This window comes from Rhipicephalus sanguineus, chromosome 10 (genome assembly GCF_013339695.2).
Source record: "Rhipicephalus sanguineus isolate Rsan-2018 chromosome 10, BIME_Rsan_1.4, whole genome shotgun sequence".
Taxonomy (NCBI): Eukaryota; Metazoa; Arthropoda; class Arachnida; order Ixodida; family Ixodidae; genus Rhipicephalus; species Rhipicephalus sanguineus.
Genome location: NC_051185.1, coordinates 78,968,475 through 78,988,473, shown reverse-complemented (window position 1 = coordinate 78,988,473; position 19,999 = coordinate 78,968,475). Strand labels below are relative to the sequence as shown.

General features: G+C 47.1%; 1 pseudogene; it reads right to left on the bottom strand.

Moving 5' to 3' along the window:
* Positions 1-4,216: 4,216 nt before the first annotated feature.
* The window catches only part of LOC119406515 (carbohydrate sulfotransferase 1-like), a 22,418-nt pseudogene continuing 6,635 nt past the window's right edge, over positions 4,217-19,999 (bottom strand).

Here is a 19,999-nt window from a genome sequence, read left to right as displayed (position 1 = left end):
TTCATTAGGATCTGACATCAACGTGATTCATAGAGTGAGCTAAACTTGGTCAACCGTCATTTTTCCTAAACGTACAAAGATTATTCCAGTGGTCATTCCAAGCTTCGGCGATACTCAGCAAATTAAACGTATAAATATCTCGCCTGAATACTACGCACATGTGGTTCGTAGCTAAGGCCTTCTGGATGTTTGAACGATATCTCGATCGAGGAAGCCAGCACTAACATAGTGGACACTGGCCTTAAGAAAAGCTTCGACTTTTGAAATCAAAAGTAATTCATGTTTATTAGGCACGAAGGCCCAAACTTATGCGGAAATAGCTCTGCTCAACTATAATTTGTGTGTAATGATCGCCGAAATATTAAAAAGTACACAAAACATTCTCTCACATACGCCTTTGCCGATGCGCACGAGATTCAAGTGCAGCGAAACCTTCAGAGCGTTTTTTCTTGTCGTTTTCTTTTACTGCGACACGTTTATAACGCGGCTTTCAAACATTAGTGCAAAGCAACAAGCGCACCGTCACAACATATGACGTTACATAAACGCTGTAGGCGAAGGGATGGTTAAATTTCGAATTCGAAATTTGAGGCAGGTGCTTCAATTTATTGACTTTAACCTTTCTCTAATCATGATATTTGAATGCGGCATCTAAGCAAACTTATAGTTGCGCCCATATCTGTCCCCATGCATGGCAAAGCCGTATTAGGCAAGTATGGCCGGGCTGATAATTTTCATCTCCTTCAAAGGGATTCCGGAAGATGTGAAAAATATACGAGAAGCGATAGGCCTTTCATTACGAAACGCATACCTGAAGCAATGGCAGCTCAACAATCAGCTCAACAATAACCACACTAAGCCAGTTCACATATTGTCGGGAGAGGGATCGGGCCGTTTTAATAGATTAATTTGCGGTGGTTTACACGGGGAAACCGCTTTATTATGAGGAAATGCGCCGTATGGGGACGCTGCGGGATAACATAGATTACCTAGTGTTCCTGAACATTAACATAAATTTACGTACGCTGGCGTTCCTTCATTTCGCCGGTATCCAAATGCGGAAGCACTGCGGCCGGGAATCAAACCCATTCCCTCGTACTGAGCCGTACCACGTCATAGCCACTTAGCCGCACCGTCTTGCAAGAGAAGGTTGCTGTACAATAACTGCAATCCCGCACAGATTGCAGGGCACAAGAACTTCGGCACCTGCCGGGCGTAGGATATACGTAGCGTTAGCAAAGGTTCAGCTGATTATTATTAGCTTTCCAGATTGTCTAGGATTATTAGCCTTCTTCTGTTCATTCTTCGTACGCTGAACAGCTAATTGCCAGGCAACTACTTCGGGATCCGATGAGATAAGTTTCTCGGCTCTTCTGCGCCGTCGAGCAGCATTTGCGCTCTCCTTCTCCATGGCGTTACCCACCTGCAAACGCCAGTCAGAGGCGCTATCAAGCGGCCCCAGCGCAATGTCAGACGGCGAATGCACAGCGAAGGCGAATAGCTGCGCACGCGCCGGTGCCACTTTGTCTACGACGTTACTCCTCTCGCATTCGGCGCAGACCAGCGGCGGTGGCAGAGTCTGCGCGCGCGCCGGCGCCAGCATGTCTTCCGCGCCTACGACGCGTTCCGCCCGAACGCGCAGACCAGCAGCGGTGAGCCGCGCGCGGCGGTGTCGTAGCGCGTGAGATGTGAGCTCCGATGACCTAGCTGTGTGCATTCATTTTAAGAACAGCGCAGCAAAACTAAGACAGTAAGAAAGAAACAACGGGACTGGCGCTGACTCGCAACTGAATAGTTTATTCGAAAAAACAGATACTTAAGTACAAAAAGACGATATTGACAACCGAAAACTAGAGTGAAGCCAAACAAAGCATGTATATGCCACATGGATGCCGTCAACATGCGCGTGAGAATCGTCTAGTCACCAAATGATGCCTGCAGATAGCTCTGTTCACTTTGTGATAATGACACTGAAGGATGGCTGTGTGACATTACTGATCCTCGCGCATGCGCAGCACGGCTCATGACGCTCCACGCGAAATCGGCTGCGGCTAGGCAAGTGTAGCTAACGAAAAAAGTGCTTAACCGCAGGTGAATGAAACCAACGGCATATAGTTTACTGTTGTGTGGCGCTCGTTATGGTATTCCTATATTGCGCTTAATTGAATAATTACGTCAATTATCTAAAACTTAATATTCACTTAAGGGCGAAGTGCGTTTTTTGTGTGTGGCAACAAAAAATTGGATCTGTCATTTTGGAATGACCTGTACGGCGCAACGACACACACCTGGCCTAAAGTGTTTATTGAAAACTTTTCATAATTGACCTTGCTTAATTAACCAATTAGGCGCACGATAAAATACCCAAACGAGCGCCACATGCCAACAAAATCGTGCCGTTGGTTTTATTGAGTTAAGGCTAACCACTTTTTTTCATGTTTGGTTCAAGTTACGTCAAACACCCTTCGTAAACACGAGACAGGTGGCGCCTCTAAAAGCTATGACAATTTAGCATGATTTATCGTCACATTAGATGTTAATGTCCGAAAATAAGAAACTGAGTGCCTACGGAAAATAGCATAAAGCGGCTCGTGGGGACGTTCATGAGAAAAGCGTAGTACTCCGTATTATAATATTTTTCCAGTCCCCTTCTTACCACATTTAACACGTTTACTTATAATTTTCATTACTATATCTCAAACTTAATTTAGCTATTTTACTAAGTTGTAAGTAGAACCTATGTCACTCTTTACAAAGGACTATTTAAGTAGACAGCCTAAACCAATGCAGAGGCCTAGGTAATGTATGAGATGGAATGAGAGCACAACAACGAAAGCACTTGTGCTAACAATCATATTATGGTTAAAACAACTCCTTGAATAATTTAGCAGGAAGAACATAGATACGGTACGCCAAGATATCTTCTGTTACATTAATGCTTGTTCTATTGCATCTAGGATCGGCACCGGTGGTACGGTAGTTGTGAGAATCTCCTTCGCCTATTAGTCAATCGCGTCGTATGCAAGTCGAACTTATAGCCACGAGGTTTTTAAAATCGCTGATGTGTTGAACCCGAGAGACGAAAAGCAACCCCATTCTTGCATTCTTCAGACTTCGTAACGAAGCACTACGCAAGAGAACCTTCGATGACGATATTATGGCGCCATCAGAAATTGCGCGAAAGACGCCGCACATGTTGGAGTACGCAGCACAGTAAATTGGCTACGAGCAAGTGTCATGGCACCCACACAGCTGAAAGTAAGAAAGTGCCGAGAAAACAAAAGGTTGGCTCCATGTAGACGTTCGCGCGCTTGTTTTTGCCCAGAAGGTGCGAGCGGAAGGTGCGAACTGTGCGCAGACACCATCGCCTGCTCTAGCTGGAGGACTCTGGCGGGTGGAAAGATAACGAACGTCATGGTGTTTAGTTTTATTCAGGTGGCTTAGTGTTAGCAGCGTCAGTCTGAGAAGCGAAGTTCAGCCAATGTTTATTCTTTCACACGTGGGTGTTGCTATATCAGTATCTTGTATATTAAGATACGGGATACATTATTGAATATATCAGAAATACAGATAGAGATACTCGACTTGCGAGATGTATTGCAATACGTATACAAGAAACCCAAAGAGTATCTAAGATAGTATCTCTGATACATGTATCTTCGATACTGTCCAGCAATGGCTGCGTGGAAGCATGAAAAGTGGCCTTGCCAATATAAAGAGCACTGGCTCGTCCTGGAGAAGCCGTGGAGGCTTGTACGACATCCACGGATGGTGTGGTGGGTACTTGCACCGGTTGTGGCTGCGAATCCAAAAGCATTTGTGCATTTCGAAGGCCCGGGGACGCAGGTGGACTGAGGTTCTTTGGTGGCACTGGGGTTGGTAATCACTCACTTCTAAGTAGACATACAACGACGGCCCGTTAGTGGAACGGCCGAGCTTGGTCCATGTGTATATGCTTGTATGCGGCGAGATTGCCCCCGGCTCTTTCCCTTTCCCGTGTGCATGCCTATGGTCAGCAGTCTTATAAATTGAAGTATAACTAAATGCATCATGCAAACGTAATGGCACATCATGCTTTCCCTCCCTAGATCTATCCTTGGCCATCAAAATGGGCCTTGCACCAATAAACACTATATGTCATCATCCTTAGATCTAACAAAGTCCGAAGAAGCATACAGCACGGACACCGAAACTATGCGCGCGTTCACGAAATTCGCTGTTTTGTGATGCATTCTGGCGTCCTTAGCCTAGTACGGGTGCTGTTAAGTTTGCTACAGGAAATACGGGCACTTCTTGAAACATTTCTTTTTCACTAGTTATTATCTTGTAACCCAACCGTGCGAGCACATCCGAACAGGACCGCTGAATCTCCACGATGTCTTCGTAGCTCAGCTTAGTCCACTGAAACGCGACGGTAGACGAATTCCTCATCGTCGAGTGCGGATCCAAGGCAGAGTCGTTTTGTGCCTTTGTGTGCGTCTTGAGAAACCTGCTCACGTAATCCGTGTACTTGAGCCCTAGAGCATCGAACAGCCTCACAGCTTCACTCTTAGGATCGAGAGACAAGTCCTCGTACCGAAGTTGGTGTGTGCAGTTTGGAAGTGCCTTCTTCAACTTCTCATAAAAGTCCAAGTCAGCGCGAAGCTCTGAGCACACTGTATCCTGGAGCACGCAACTTCTGGATTCGTTGCACCAGTCCACGCGTCTTCTCGATGCCACGATGCCTCGCGGGTCTCGCACCAGGTGAAGAATCTTCAGAGATTCGGCTAAGTCCGCATTGTTACTCAACCAGTCTCGAATATCAGAAATGTGCAGCCGCGTAACCTTCATAACCTGCGCAGGCGCCCGCGAACAAACATGGGAGAGAGCGTCAGAGTTGAAGCAGACTGAAAGCTGGCCTCTGCAGAGGGTCCAGAGGAAGTGGTTCCACATAAGAGGTGCGCAGGCTCGTAATCCCAGCGAGCATAAAGTTCGACACGCTGGAAATCGCAGCGGAAGAGGTGGCCGATCAAGTTCAAGGCTTTGACGGCTGCGCTGGAATTGATCCTGGAATTAATGCTGAACATGTGCAGGGGCTCGAAATGCAAGAAAGTGCGAGGAGTCGAAGAGAGGATCTCGCTAACAAAGCTGGAACCGCTGCGGAGGTAAGTGAGAACGATCACTCTTTGGACTTTGTCTATCGGCACGACCGGGTAGTGACCGAGACCTTTACTGAACCACGAGGGTATCCTTGTTTCCAACTGGTGCTTAGGACGCGTCGTAACAGTTCGGGTGACGGAAATGTTTTGGTGGCTGGCGGAATGCGGGAAAACTGCAGGTACTGGAACCAGAGAGTCTGACGTGGAGGTCGCAATCCCTTGAATGCGAACGCTGTGAGGTGTGATGCTTGGCAGCGTTGTTTTCCTTTTCGTGGTTTCTTTAGTCGACGCTTGCAGATGGCCAACAGTGTCTTTAAGGGTGGTTTTTTTTCTTCATGACGTCGAGGGATGACGTTCCTGTATAATATAACAAAAGACATCGTTAGTACCGGACATGTACATCATATGTTCAAATGAATTAAATAGGACACTTCAGTACGCTTTCATTGACGTCCACCGTCCTGACAATAAAATGCATATACTAATCCTCGTAATTTGCAAAAGTATCTAAGAGGCGCAAAACAAAATATACGTCCGCTTCTACTACCATGTAGTCACCGCGAGTGTTATAAAGATGTACCCAACTAGCTCTCTTATTTTTACTCAGTAATAATAGACGCATTTTCGATAGCTGGCTATATGACACATCGATATCTTGGAGCGTGCTGTAATTTATAGTAACAGCACATGCATTGGCTAGGAACAAATGCTAACGGCGTCATAGCAAGACAGTGTGGTGTCTATAGTGAACTAGAACATATATAGTGGCGTCTTAAAGGTATGACTGCCACTTGGTTGATTGATTAGTGGGGTTTTTGGCGCAAGGGCCATGGGTGGCCAAAGAGCGCCATGTCTGTTATGTGGTGTTAGCGATGACCCATGATTACGATGACAGAGTGTATTGTGGCTGTATAGAGGCCTAAAATCACGCGCTACAAAGAAGCGTAAAAAATGTGTATACAGTATAAAATTATGGCAGTGACAAGTGGTGTAATCTATGGATGTGGGATAAATGACGAGTGAGCATGGTATTTACAAGTGAGAGGCGGGATAGCAGCACGAGTGCCTCCTCAAGGCCTTTGATCCCAAAGGCTGGGAGGCAGGTGCTTCCTTTGATAGAAACCGCAGCAGCAGCCTCAATCATGAGGCCGCGCTACGGAGCGCCTGGAAAAATAACGTTAAAATTGTGTACATCTTTTAGAAATTCACAGAGGGACTGATACTTAAAGAGAGGTTATTTGCCAATGAACATATCGGGATGGAGTGGGAACTGAAAGTATATTGATGAGAAATGCTCTTTCCTGAGAGCGTCTAGTTCCCTGCATTGCAGTAGGATGTGGAGTACAGTGAGGGGTTCGCCACAGTGGTCACACAACGGTGGGTCGCCTCCGGACAAAAGGTATGAATGTGTACTGTATGTGTGGCCAATCCTAAGTCTGCAGAGTGTAACTTCTGTGTGGCGTGACTTTGATACTGGTGTCCAATTACCTAGTTGCGGCTTGATAAGATGCAGTTTATTTTGTGTGTTCCTATCCCATGTGCTCTGCCAAAAGGCCCTGATCTTTCTTTTGAGGAATGGTTTTAAGTCTAGTGGAGGGATAGCTACGGACGTATTGGGACTGTTTTCGTGGGCGGATGCTGCTAGCTGATCCGCCAACACGTTGCCTTGTATCTCGCGGTGCCCTGGCACCCAGCACACTACGACATGTTGTTTAAGAGAGTAGATCATGCATAAAATAGAATAGAGCGAGACAAGGACCGGATTTGTGTGTTTTGTCATAGTTTTTAAAGCTTTCACTACGCTTAATGAATCCGTGTATATCACTGCCTTTTGTAGTTTTAATTGCTTTATGTGTTTAACTGCCGCAAGTATCGCGTAAGCCTCTGCCGTGAAGATACTGGACTCGGGGTGCAGAATACCGGAATCGGAAAAGGATGGACCAATGGTTGCGTACGACACAGAAGTATTAGACTTTGAGGCATCTGTAAAGAATTCAGGGTGTGGGTACTTGTATTGTAATTCGAGGAAGTGTGTACGGATATGTGCAAGTGGCGCATGCTTGGTAACTTCCACGAAAGAAACATCGCAATCTATAAGCTGCCACTGCCACTGCGGGAGATAGGCAGCGGGAGCCATTAGACAGTGTTCGAGAAGTGGCACACCCATTTCTTCAGCTAGTCCCCTCACACGAAGTGAGTACGGCTGTCTCATCGAGGGACGGTTGTGAAAAAGTTCAGAAGCAGACAACTCATTGATTGTAGTGTGTGAGGGGTGTTCGTTGTTTGCGTTCACTTTGAGGAAATATACAAAAGATAGGTAAGATCTCTCAAGCTGTAACGACCATTCGTCCGATTCGACGTAGAGGCTTTCCACGGGGCTGGTGCGAAAGGCACCCGTAGAAAGACGAATGCCCAAATGGTGGACTGGGTCAAGCATCTTCAAGGCACTTGGTGTCGCAGAGTGATAGATTATCGCCCCGTAATCTAGGCGCGTGCGTACAAGGCTTTTATAAAGGTTCATCAGGCACTTCCTGTCACTACCCCACATAGTGCGTGACAACACTTTTAGAATATTCATAGTTTTAATGCACTTGTTTTTTATGTACTTAATGTGCGGTATGAACGTAAGTTTTGTGTCTAGAATTAGCCCTAGGAACTTGTGCTCTGTTTTTACCAACAGACGCTGACCATGTAGGTCAATGTCTGGATCGGGAGAAAAGCCTCTTTTTCTGGAGAATAAGACGCAAGTGCATTTTTGTGCATTCAGCGTAAACCCATTCTCGTCTGCCCATTTAGAGACCTTGTTCAAGCCCAGCTGGACCTGCCGCTCACACATTGAAAGGTTGCACGACTTATAACCGATCTGCACGTCGTCCACATATGTGCAATAAAACATGTTCCGTGGAATGTACAGACGTAGCGAATTCATTTTTATAATAAAAAGTGTGCAACTCAGGGCACCACCTTGCGGCACTCCAGTTTCCTGGACAAATATTCTGGACAAGACATTACCCACTCGAACACGGAACGTGCGATTGGACAAATAGCTTTCGATTATGGTCAGCATCTTTCCTCGGACACCTAAGTGTGAGAGGTCTCGCAGTATGCCAAACCGCCACGTGGTGTCGTAAGCCTTTTCCATATCGAGGAACACCGAAAGAAAGAATTGCTTGTGGACAAAAGCGTCGCGAATTTGTGCCTCGATACGGATAAGGTGGTCAGAGGTAGACTACCCTCTCGAAAACCGCACTGGTATGGGTCGAGTGATTTGTTTGCTTCGAGGATATGTATAAGCCGGCGGTTTATCATCTTTTCAAAAAGTTTACACAGGCAGCTTGTTAGTGCAATGGGCCTGTAGCTCGTAACGGAAGATGGGTCTTTGCCCTGTTTTAAAATCGGAATAATAATGGCTTCCTTCCAGGCCGAGGGGATCTCGCCGGAAGACCAAACAGCATTATACAGTGAGAGGAGGGTTTTTTGAGTTTCAGATGGCAGGTGTTTCAACATTTCATATACAACACGGTCGGAGCCTGGGGCGGTATTATTGCAGCAGTTAAGCGATGCTTGTAGCTCAGCAATGCAAAAAGGTTCATTGTATGCTTCGTGTTTTGTGGATTTGCGCTCTAATTTCTGTTTTTCGATTCTTGTTTTGTATCTTTGGAAAGCTTCACTATAGTGCGACGAGCTCGACACCTGTTCGAAGTGTGCACCTAGGAAGTTCGCCTGGTCTTCCAAGCTGTCGCCTTGTGTGTTTACTAGAGGAAGTGAATGTGCTTGTCGGCCTGCTACCCTGCTAACCATGTTCCAGACTTTGGCCTCCTGTGTATATGAATTAATGCCCGATAAAAACTTCTGCCAACTTTCCCTTCTGGCCTGTCGGCGCGTTCTCCTGCCTTGGGACTTTATGTTCTTAAAACTGTCCAGATTCTCAGCTGTCGGGGAGTCCCGAAGCAGCCTCCATGCCTTGTTTGTTTTTTGCGCGCGTTTCGGCACTCAGTGTTCCACCACGGCACACGTCTTTTGCCGGGCAGTCCACTTGCTTGTGGTATACACTTAGTTGCAGCATCAATCAAAAAAGCAGTAAAATATTCTACAGCTTCATCCATGCTTAAAGCACACATGTCGTTCCAACTTAGGAGAGCCACTTTACGAAAATGTTCCCAATCTGCTTTGTCAATTTGCCATTTGGGAACCTGTGGAGGACATTCATTTACTATTGGTGTGCTGAGAACTATAGGAAAGTGATCACTTCCGTAAGGGTTATTAATGACTTTCCATTTGAGTAGGGGTAGAAGTGATGGAGATGTGATGCTGAGGTCTATGGCCGAGTAGGTATTGTTGGCGAGGCTATAATATGTTGGCTCTTTTTGATTCAAAAGACATGCGTCGGAAGAGAAAAGGAAATGTTCAATAAGACGACCTCGCGCATCGCAGCGAGAATCACCCCATAGACAGCTATGTGCATTAAAGTCCCCAAGTACCAGATACGGTTCTGGAAGTTCATCTATTAATGACTGGAATTCATGTTTCTGAAGGTGGTAGTGTGGAGGTATGTAGATAGAGCATATGGTGACGAGTTTGTTCAAAAGAACCGCTCGAACAGCCACTGCCTCGAGGGACGTTTGTAGTGGTAAACGTGTGCATGCTACTCCTTCATTAACTATAACGGCTACGCCACCAGATGACGCTACAGCATCATCCCGGTCATTTCGAAATATAAGATAGTGGCGTAGGAAATTGGTGTTCTTAGCTTTTAGGTGTGTTTCTTGTACACACAGCACTTTTGGCGAGTGTTCGTGTAGCAACTCTTGGATGTCGTCAAGGTTTCTTAGAAGACCTCTAACGTTCCATTGTATAATTTGTGTGTCCATTTTGAGTGTAAGTTAGTGCTGTGTGTACTAGAAGAACTATTGCCTTAAGTCACAGAGCCCTTTCCAGGCCCTGTGATGCGGGCTTTTTCTTTTTTGGCGCGCTCCAAGGAGCTACGCCGTTCCTTCGGCGCTTGAGACGCCGTTGGTCTTGCCGTTGTTTCCATCGCCTCGGCAGAGGCGCTGGATGCCCGCTCGCGGCTTACGCGCACGGGTGTCAGAGGTTTGAGGCTTTCTGCCTGAGCAGAAGGCCCTGGGCCTGCAGATCCAGAGGCCTGCGTGCCCTTTGGTTGCGGAGCAGCATGGGCTGCTTCCGCTGAGGGGGCGGATGGCGCTACCGCCCGTCCACTGTGCGTGGTACGCGCGGCCGCCGCGAACTTTTGTGGCACTGCCCCCGTGCGTGCCACATCCGCGTACGAATGACCCTGTGCAAAAGAAAGGCGTTTGCGCGCCTCCCTAAAAGATATGTTTTCTGTGACCTTGAGTGTGATTATTTCCTTTTCCTTTTTCCACGAAGGACACGTGCGAGAGTAGGCGGGGTGCCCACCGTCGCAGTTTGCGCAGTGTGGGGTTTCGACACAGTTGTCAGCAGAGTGTTCGTGTGAACTGCACTTGGCACAGGTTTGACGGCCACGGCAACTCTGAGAGCCGTGACCGAAACGCTGGCACTTAAAGCAACGGCGCGGGTTGGGGATGTAGAGTCTGACCTTAAGTTTCAAGTATCCTGTTGCGACATGTTCTGATGATTAGTGGTGCTTTGTGGCGCAAGGGCCATGGGTGGCCAAAGAGCGCCATGTCTATTATGTGGTGTTAGCGATGACCAATGATTACGATGACCGGGTGTATTGTGGCTGTATAGAGGCCTAAAATCACGTGCTTTAAAGAAGCGTAAAAGATGTGTATATAGTATAAAATTATGGCAGTGACAAGTGGTGTGATCTATGGGTGTGGGATAAATGACGATTGAGCATGGTATTTACAAGTGAGAGGCGGGATGACAGCACGAATACCTCCTCAAGGCCTTTGCGTTCAAAGGCTGGGAGGCAGGTGCTTCCTTTGATAGAGTTACCGCAGCAGCAGCCTCAATCATGAGGCCGCGCTACGGAGCGCCTCGAAAAATAACGTTGAAGTTATGGACATCTTTTAAAAATTCGAAAAGGGACTGATATTTAAAAAGTGGTTCTCTGCCAATGAACATATCGGGATGAAGTGTGAACTGCACGTATATTGATGAAAAATGCTTTTTTCTGAGAGCGTCTAGTTCCGTGCATTGCAGTAGGATGTGGAGTACAGTTAGTGGATCGCCACAGTGCTCACACAGAGGTGGATCGCCTCCGGACAAAAGATATGAGTGGGTACTATGTGTGTGGCCTATCCTCAGTCTGCAAAGTGTAACTTCTGTGTAGCGTGATTTCGATACCGGCGGCCAATTACCTAGTTGCGGCTTGATAAGATGCAGTTTATTTTGTGTGTTCCTATCCCATGTGCTCTGCCAAAAGGCCCTGATCTTTCTTTTGAGGAATGGTTTTAAGTCTAATGCAGGGATAGCTACAGACGCATTGGGACTGTTTTCGTGGGCGGATGCTGCTAGCTGATCCGCCAACACGTTGCCTTGTATCTCGCGGTGCCCTGGCACCCAGCACACTACGACATGTTGTTTAAGAGAGTAGATCGTGCATAAAATAGAATAGAGCGAGACAGGGACCGGATTTGTGTGTTTTGTCATAGTTTTTAAAGCTTTCACTACGCTTAATGAATCCGTGTATATCACTGCCTTTTGTAGTTTTAATTGCTTTATGTGTAACTGCCGCAAGTATCGCGTAAGCCTCTGCCGTGAAGATACTGGACTCAGGGTGCAGAATACCGGAACCGGAAAAGGATGGACCAACGGCTGCGTACGACACAGAAGTATTAGACTTTGAGGCGTCTGTAAAGAATTCTGGACAAGTGTATTTGGGCTGGAGTTCGAAGAAGTGTGTACGAATATGTGCAAGTGGCGCGTGCTTAGTTACTTCCATGAAAGAAACATCGCAATCTATAAGCTGCCACTGCCACGGCGGGAGATGTGGAGCGGGAGCCATTAGAGAGTGTTCGAGAAGTGGCACACCCGTTTCTACAGCTAGGCCCCTCACACGAAGTGAGTAGGGCTGTCTCATCGAAGGTCGGTTGTGAAAAAGTTCAGAACTGGACAAATCATTAATTGCAGTGTGTGAGGGGTGTTCATTGTTTGCGTTCACCTTGAGGAAACATACAAAAGATAGGTAAGATCTCTGGAGGTGTAACGATCACTCATTCGATTCAACGTAAAGGCTTTCTACGGGGCTGGTGCGAAAAGCACCCGTAGAAAGACGAATGCCCAAATGGTGGACTGGGTCAAGCATCTTCAAGGCACTTGGTGTCGCAGAGTGATAGATTATCGCCCCGTAATCTAGGCGCGTGCGTACAAGGCTTTTATAAAGGTTCATCAGGCACCTCCTGTCACTACCCCACATAGTGCGTGACAACACTTTTAGAATATTCATAGTTTTAATGCACTTGTTTTTTATGTACTTAATGTGCGGTATGAACGTAAGTTTTGTGTCTAGAATTAGCCCTTGGAACTTGTGCTCTCTTTTTACCAACAGACGCTGACCATGTAGGTCAATGTCTGGATCGGGATGAAAGCCTCTTTTTCTGGAGAATAGGATGCAAGTGCTTTTTTGTGAATTCAGCGTAAACCCATTCTCGTCTGCCCATTTAGAGACCTTGTTCAAGCCCAGCTGGACCTGCCGCTCACACATTGAAAGATTGCACGACTTATAACCGATCTGCACGTCGTCCACATATGTGCAATAAAACATGTTCCGTGGAATGTACAGACGTAGCGAATTCATTTTTATAATAAAAAGTGTGCAACTCAGGACACCACCTTGCGGCACTCCAGTTTCCTGGACAAATATTCTGGACAAGACATTACCCACTCGAACACGGAACATGCGATTGGACAAATAGCTTTCGATTATGGTCAGCATCTTTCCTCGGACACCTAAGTATGCCAAAGCGCCATGTGGTGTAAGCCTTTTCCATATCGAGGAACACCGAAAGAAAGAATTGCTTGTGGACAAAAGCGTCGCGAATTTGTGCCTCGATACGGATAAGGTGGTCAGAGGTAGATCTACCCTCTCGAAAACCGCACTGGTATGGGTCGAGTGATTTGTTTGCTTCGAGGAAATGTATGAGTCGGCGGTTTATCATCTTTTCAAAAAGTTTACACAGGCAGCTTGTTAGTGCAATGGGCCTGTAGCTCGTAACGGAGGATGGGTCCTTGCCCTGTTTTAAAATCGGAATAATAATGGCTTCCTTCCAGGCCGAGGGGATCTCGCCGGAAGACCAAACAGCATTATACAGTGAGAGGAGGGCTTTTTGAGTTTCAGATGGCAGGTGTTTCAACATTTCATATACAACACGGTCCGAGCCTGGGGCGGAATTATTGCAGCAGTTAAGCGATGCTTGTAGCTCAGCAATGCAGAAAGGTTCATTGTATGCTTCGTGTTTTGTGAATTTGCGCTCTAATTTCTGTTTTTCGATTCTTGTTTTGTATCTTTGGAAAGCTTCACTATAGTGCGACGAGCTCGACACCTGTTCGAAGTGTGCACCTAGGAAGTTCGCCTGGTCTTCCAAGCTGTCGCCTTGTGTGTTTACTAGAGGAAGTGAATGTGCTTGTCGGCCTGCTACCCTGCTAACCATGTTCCAGACTTTGGCCTCCTGTGTATATGAATTAATGCCCGATAAAAACTTCTGCCAATTTTCCCTTCTGGCCTGTCGGCGCGTTCTCCTACCTTGGGACTTTATGTTCTTGAAACTGTCAAGATTCTCGGCTGTCGGAGTGTCCCTAAGCAACCTCCATGCTTTGTTTTGTTTTTTCCGTGCATTTCGACACTCAGTGTTCCACCACGGGACACGTCGTTTCCCGGGCAGTCCAGTTGTTTGTGGGATGCACTTAGTTGCAGCATCCGTGAGAAAAGCTGCAAAGTACTCTACGGCTGCATCTATACTTAAACCACACATATCAGTCCAATTTAAGCGAGTAACTTTACGAAACTCTTCCCAATTGGCTTTGTCAATATGCCATTTGGGAGCCTGTGGGGGACAATCATACATTATTGGTGAGCTCAGAACTATTGGAAAGTGGTCGCTTCCATAAGGATTATTACCGACTTTCCATTTGAATAGAGGTACAAGTGATGGAGATGTAATGGTGAGATCTATGGACGAGTAGGTATTGTTAGCTAAGTTATAGTATGTTGGCTCTTTCTGATTTAACGGACACGCACCGGACGTGAAGAGGAACTGTTCAATCAGACGACCTCGTGCATCGCAGCGAGAGTCACTCCATAGACTGCTATGTGCATTAAAGTCCCCAAGGACCAGGTAAGGCTCTGGGAGTTCATTTATTAAAGACTGAAATTCATGTTTTTGCAGTTGGTAGTGTGGTGGTATGTAGAGCGAGCAAATGGTGACACGTTTGTTCAAAAGAACCGCTCGAACAGCCACTGCCTCGAGGGACGTTTGGAGTGGTAAGTGTGTACATGCTATTCCTTGATTGACTACAACGGCTACGCCACCGGATGACGCCATGACATCGTTCAGGTCCTTTCGGAAAATAATGTAACTACGTAGAAAGTTGGTGTGCTTGGATTTTAAGTGTGTTTCTTGTACACACAGCACTTTTGGTGAATGTTTGTGTAATAGTTCTTGGACGTCATCGAGATTTCTAAGGAGTCCTCTGACGTTCCATTGTATGATTTGTGTTTCCATATTGGAAGTGAAGTATAGTGCTGTGTGTAGGAAAAGGAAGTAGCTGTTTTCAAACGGAAAGTTGGAACTTAAGTAACAGAGCCGTCGGCGGGCGCTGTTATTGGCTTTTTTGTTTTCTTAGCGCGCTCCAAGGAGCTACGCCGCTCTTTCGGCACCAGGGGTACCGTAGTTGTGTCCATTGCCTCGTGTGAGGCACTGGACGCCCGCGTACGCGAGCTGTTGGCTTGCTTTACCGACCTCGCCTGGCGAGGCGTGATCGTGAGACCCGACGACCCTGGAGTCGCCGATATCTCTGGCTGGGCAGGTGGAGCAGACTTAACTGCCGCCACCACGGGGGCAGCCGCCACGTCCGATGGCTCACCTTGCGTGGGCCGGGGCAGTGGCGGTGGCCGATGCGACGCTGCCCCCCTGACGCGCCGCATCAGCATAGGTAGGACCATGAAAGGCCGAACACCTTCTTCGTGCTTCTTTGAATGAGATGTTTTCGCGTACCTTCAGTGATATAATATCTTTTTCCTTTTTCCAGCTTGGGCAGCAACGTGAATACGCGGCGTGGTCGCCGTCGCAATTCACACAATGTGGGGTTTCAATACAGGTGTCCGAGGCATGGCCTTGGACACATTTCGCGCAGGTAGGTCGACCTCTGCAACTCAGAGAGCCGTGGCCAAGTCTTTGGCATTGAAAACATCTTCGAGGGTTTGGAATGTACGGCCTGATATTTGTCTTTGTGTACCCAGTGTCTATGGTCTGTGGTAGTTCGCTTGTGGCAAAGGTTAGTATCAGGTGTTTAGTGGGAATTTCCTCGTTGTTTCTTCGGATGATGATTCGTTTTACATTTGTCACGTGCTGATCCTTCCAGCCTTCGAGCAGTTCGGTCTCTGTAAATTCAAGATCTGTGTCCGATACTACTCCACGGACGGAGTTCATGGACCGATGGGGGGTTACTGTTATGGGAATGTCGCCGAAAGTTCGGAGGTTCTTTAGTTTTTCAAACTGGGTCTTGTCATGTAGTTCGAGTAGGAGGTCTCCACTAGCCATTTTCGCGACTTTATAGCCAGCACCTAAGGTGTCTATAAGTGATTTGGATACTATGAAAGGGGACATGGTTCTAGCTGTTTTGTTACTGTTCTCACTGTGTACAACATGATAGTGGGGGAATACTTCTTTTGGTCGACTGAGAAATGCGAGTTCTTCGGTGCGTACGCGCTTTGAAGCGGTACGATCACTGATTAGAGGAAACGCTCTATGCATGTTATTGGAGTTCGTTTCGGCAGCGATGGCGGCCACCCATCACGGAGCCCAACACGGGGACGCTACAAGATTCATGCTGCTGAAAACATGCAGACGCCAGCCGTACACCGCTACTATAACCGAATGCGCATAGACCAAGGTTGGCTAGTTGCACAGGGTTAACCCAGGCCGCCTACGAAAACTGGGAAGTAACAGAAAATAGTAGGAGACAGGACAGCGAGGAAAGTAGATAGGAAAGTGAAAGATCAGAGAGGGGGATAGGAAAAGGCGACCGCCGATTTCCCCTGGGTGGGTCAGCCCATGGGTGCCGTCTACGTGAAGCCGGGGCCAAAGGGGTGTGTTGCCTCTTCCGGGGGGCCTTAAAGGTCCAAACGCCCGGCGTCGGCTCAACCCCCAGGATCCCCTTTTCCCCGGACACGGCAATGCCACGCACGGCTAGGCGTGGGAGGGGTGCAAACCCCCGTTAGCTCGGGTCCGTGGTGTCGCTACTCACCAAACGCCTGCTCGCGCAGACGCCCCTGCGGGGTACAAGGAAAGGAGGGCTTTTTGGGTTTCAGACGGCAGGTGTTTCAACATTTCATATACGACACGGTCGGAGCCTGGGGTGGAATTATTGCAGCAATTAAGCGATGCTTGTAGCTCAGCTATGCAGAAAAGTCCATTGTATGCTTCGTGATTTCTGGATTTCCGCTCTAGTTTCTGTCTTTCGATTCTTGTTTTGTATCGTTGGAAGGCTTCAGTATAGTGCGACGAGCTCGACACCTGTTCGAAGTGTGCGCCGAGGAAGTTTTTCTGGTCTTCCAAGCTGTCGCCTTGTGTATTAACTAGAGGAAGTGAATGTGCTTGTCTGCCTGCTACCTTACTAACCATGTTCCAGACTTTAGCCTCCTGTGTATATGAATTGATACCCGATAAAAACTTCTGCCAACTTTCCCTTCTTCCCTGTCGGCGTGTTCTCCGGCCTTGGGACTTTTTAAAACTGTCCAGATTCTCGGCTGTCGGCGAGTCCCGAAGCAGCCTCCATGCTTTATTTTGTTTTTTACGTGCGTTTCGACACTCAGTGTTCCACCACGGCCCACGTCTTTTTCCGGGAAGTGCAGTTGTTTGTGGGATACATTTGATTGCAGCATCAATCAAAAAAGCAGTGAAATAATCTACAGCTTCATCAATGCTTAAAGCACACATGTCGTTCCAACTTAGGAGAGCCACTTTAAGAAAATGTTCCCAATCTGCTTTGTCAATTTGCAATTTGGGAACCTGTGGAGGACATTCATTAACTATTGGTGTGCTGAGAACTACAGGAAAGTGATCACTTCCGTAAGGATTATTAATGACTTTCCATTTGAGTAGGGGTAGAAGTGATGGAGATGTGATGCTGAGGTCTATGGCCGAGTAGGTACTGTTGGCGAGGCTATGATATGTTGGCTCTTTTTGATTCAAGAGACATGCGTCGGAAGAGAAAAGGAAATGTTCAATAAGACGTCCTCGCGCATCGCAGCGAGAGTTCCCCCCATAGACAGCTATGTGCATTGAAGTCCCCAAGTACCAGATACGGTTCTGGAAGTTGATCTGTTGTTGTTAGTGGGGTTTTGTGGCGCAAGGGCCATGGGTGGCCAAAGAGCGCCATGTCTTCTGTGTGGTGTTGGCAATGACCAATGATTTCGATGACAGGGTGTATTTGGCTGTATAGAGGCCTAAAATCACGCGCTATAAAGGAGCGTAAAAGGAGTGTATAGGGTATAAAATTATGGCAGTGACAAGTGATGTGATCTATGGGTGTGGGCTGAATGACGAGTGAGTATGGTATTTACAAGTGAGAGGCGGGAAAACAGCACGAATGCCTCCTCAAGGCCTTTGAGCCCAAAGGCCGGGAGGCAGGTGCTTCCTTTGAAAGAATTACCACAGCAGCAGCCTCAATGATGAGACCGCGCTACGGAGCGCCTGGAAAAATAACATTGAAATTTACATCCTTTAGATATTCACAGAGGGACTGATACTTAAAGAGAGGTTCTTTGCCAATGAACATATTGGGATGGAGGGGGAACTGAAGGTATATTGACGAGAAATGCTTTTTCCTGAGAGCGCCTAGTTCCCTGCATTGCAGTAGGATGTGGAGTACAGTGAGCGGGTCACCACAGTGGTCACACAACGGCGGGTCGCCTCCGGACAAAAGGTATGTATGTGTACTATGTGTGTGTCCTATTCGGAGTCTGCAGAGTGTTACTTGTGTACGACGTGTCTTGGATATCGGCGGCCAATTACCAAGGTACGGTTTTATAAGGTGTAATTTATTTTGCTTTTCCTTATTCCATAAGTGCTGCCAATGAGCCCTAAGCTTTAGTTTTAGGAAGGGCTTCAGGTCCAGTGCAGGGACATTCATGGGGGTATCGGCAGCGTTTCCGTGAACAGATGCCGCGAGCCGGTCCGCCAACACGTTCCCTTCGATCTCGCGATGCCCTGGCACCCAGCATACAACAACATGCTGTCCGAACGTGCAGATAGTGCATATGAGTGAGTAAAGAGAAACAAGGACAGGATTTCTATGTTTTTTCAAACTTTTTAAAGCTTTTACAACACTTAGGGAATCTGTATATATGACTGCATTGTCTATTTTTAATTGTTTAATGTGTTTAACGGCCACCAATATTGCATATGCCTCTGCTGTGAAAATGCTTGTGTTAGGATGCAGAACGCCGGCATCCGTAAAGGATGGACCGACCGTGGCGTAGGACACAAAAGTGTGAGGACTTAGAAGCATCGGTAAAGAATTCTGGAAAAGTATTTGTGCTGGAGTTCGAGGAAATGTGTGCGGATATGTGCAACAGGCGCGTGCTTAGTAACTTCTACGAAGGATACATCGCAATCTATTAGTTTCCACTGCCACGGCGGGGGATATGCGGCGGGAGCCAGCAGACGGTGTTCAAGAAGTGGCACACCCATTTCTTCAGCTAGGCCCCTCACACGAAGTGCGTAGGGCTTTCTCATGGCAGGACGGTTTTCAAACAGGATTGAACTGGACAGATCATTGATAGTAGAGTGTAAGGGGTGTTCTCCATTCGCGTTCACCTTGAGGAAATATACAAAAGAGAGGTAGGATCTCTGGAGGTGTAACTACCACTCGTTCGATTCGACATAAAGACTTTCCACGGGGCTAGTACGAAAAGCACCTGTAGAAAGTCGAATGCCTAGATGATGGACAGGGTCAAGCATCTTCAGGCGCTTGGTGTCGCAGACTGATAGGTTATCGCCCCGTAATCTAGGCGCGTGCGTATGAGGCTTCTGTATAATTCATCAGGCACTTTGTGTCACTACCCCAAGTAGTGCGTGACAACACTTTCAGAACATTCATTGTTTTTATGCACTCGTTTTTTATATACTTATGTGTGATATGAACGTTAGTTTCGTGTCTAGAATTACACCTAGGAATTTCTGCTCCGTTTTCACAGGTATTCGCTGGCCGTGGAGGTGAATGTCCGGATCGGGATGGAGGCCTCTCTTTCTTGAGAATAATACGCAAGGCTGAACCCGTTCTCGTCTCCCCATTTAGTTACCTTGTTCAAACCAAGTTGAACCTGCCGCTCGCATATTGCGAGATTGCAAGATGTAAAGCCGATTTGTACGTCATCGACATATGTGCAATAAAACATGTTACGTGGGATGGACTGGTGCAAGGAATTCATTTTGATAATAAAAAGTGTACAACTCAATACACCACCCTGCGGAACTCCTGTTTCTTGGACAAATATTCGAGACAAACATTGCCCACGCGAACACGGAATGTTCGATTTGACATGTAACTATCGATTATGGCGAACATCCTACCCCGTACACCTAAATGTGAGATGTCTCGAAGTATGCCAAAGCGCCATGTGGTATCATAGGCCTTCTGCATATCGAGGAACACAGACAGAAAGAATTGTTTATGGACGAAAGCGTCACGGATTT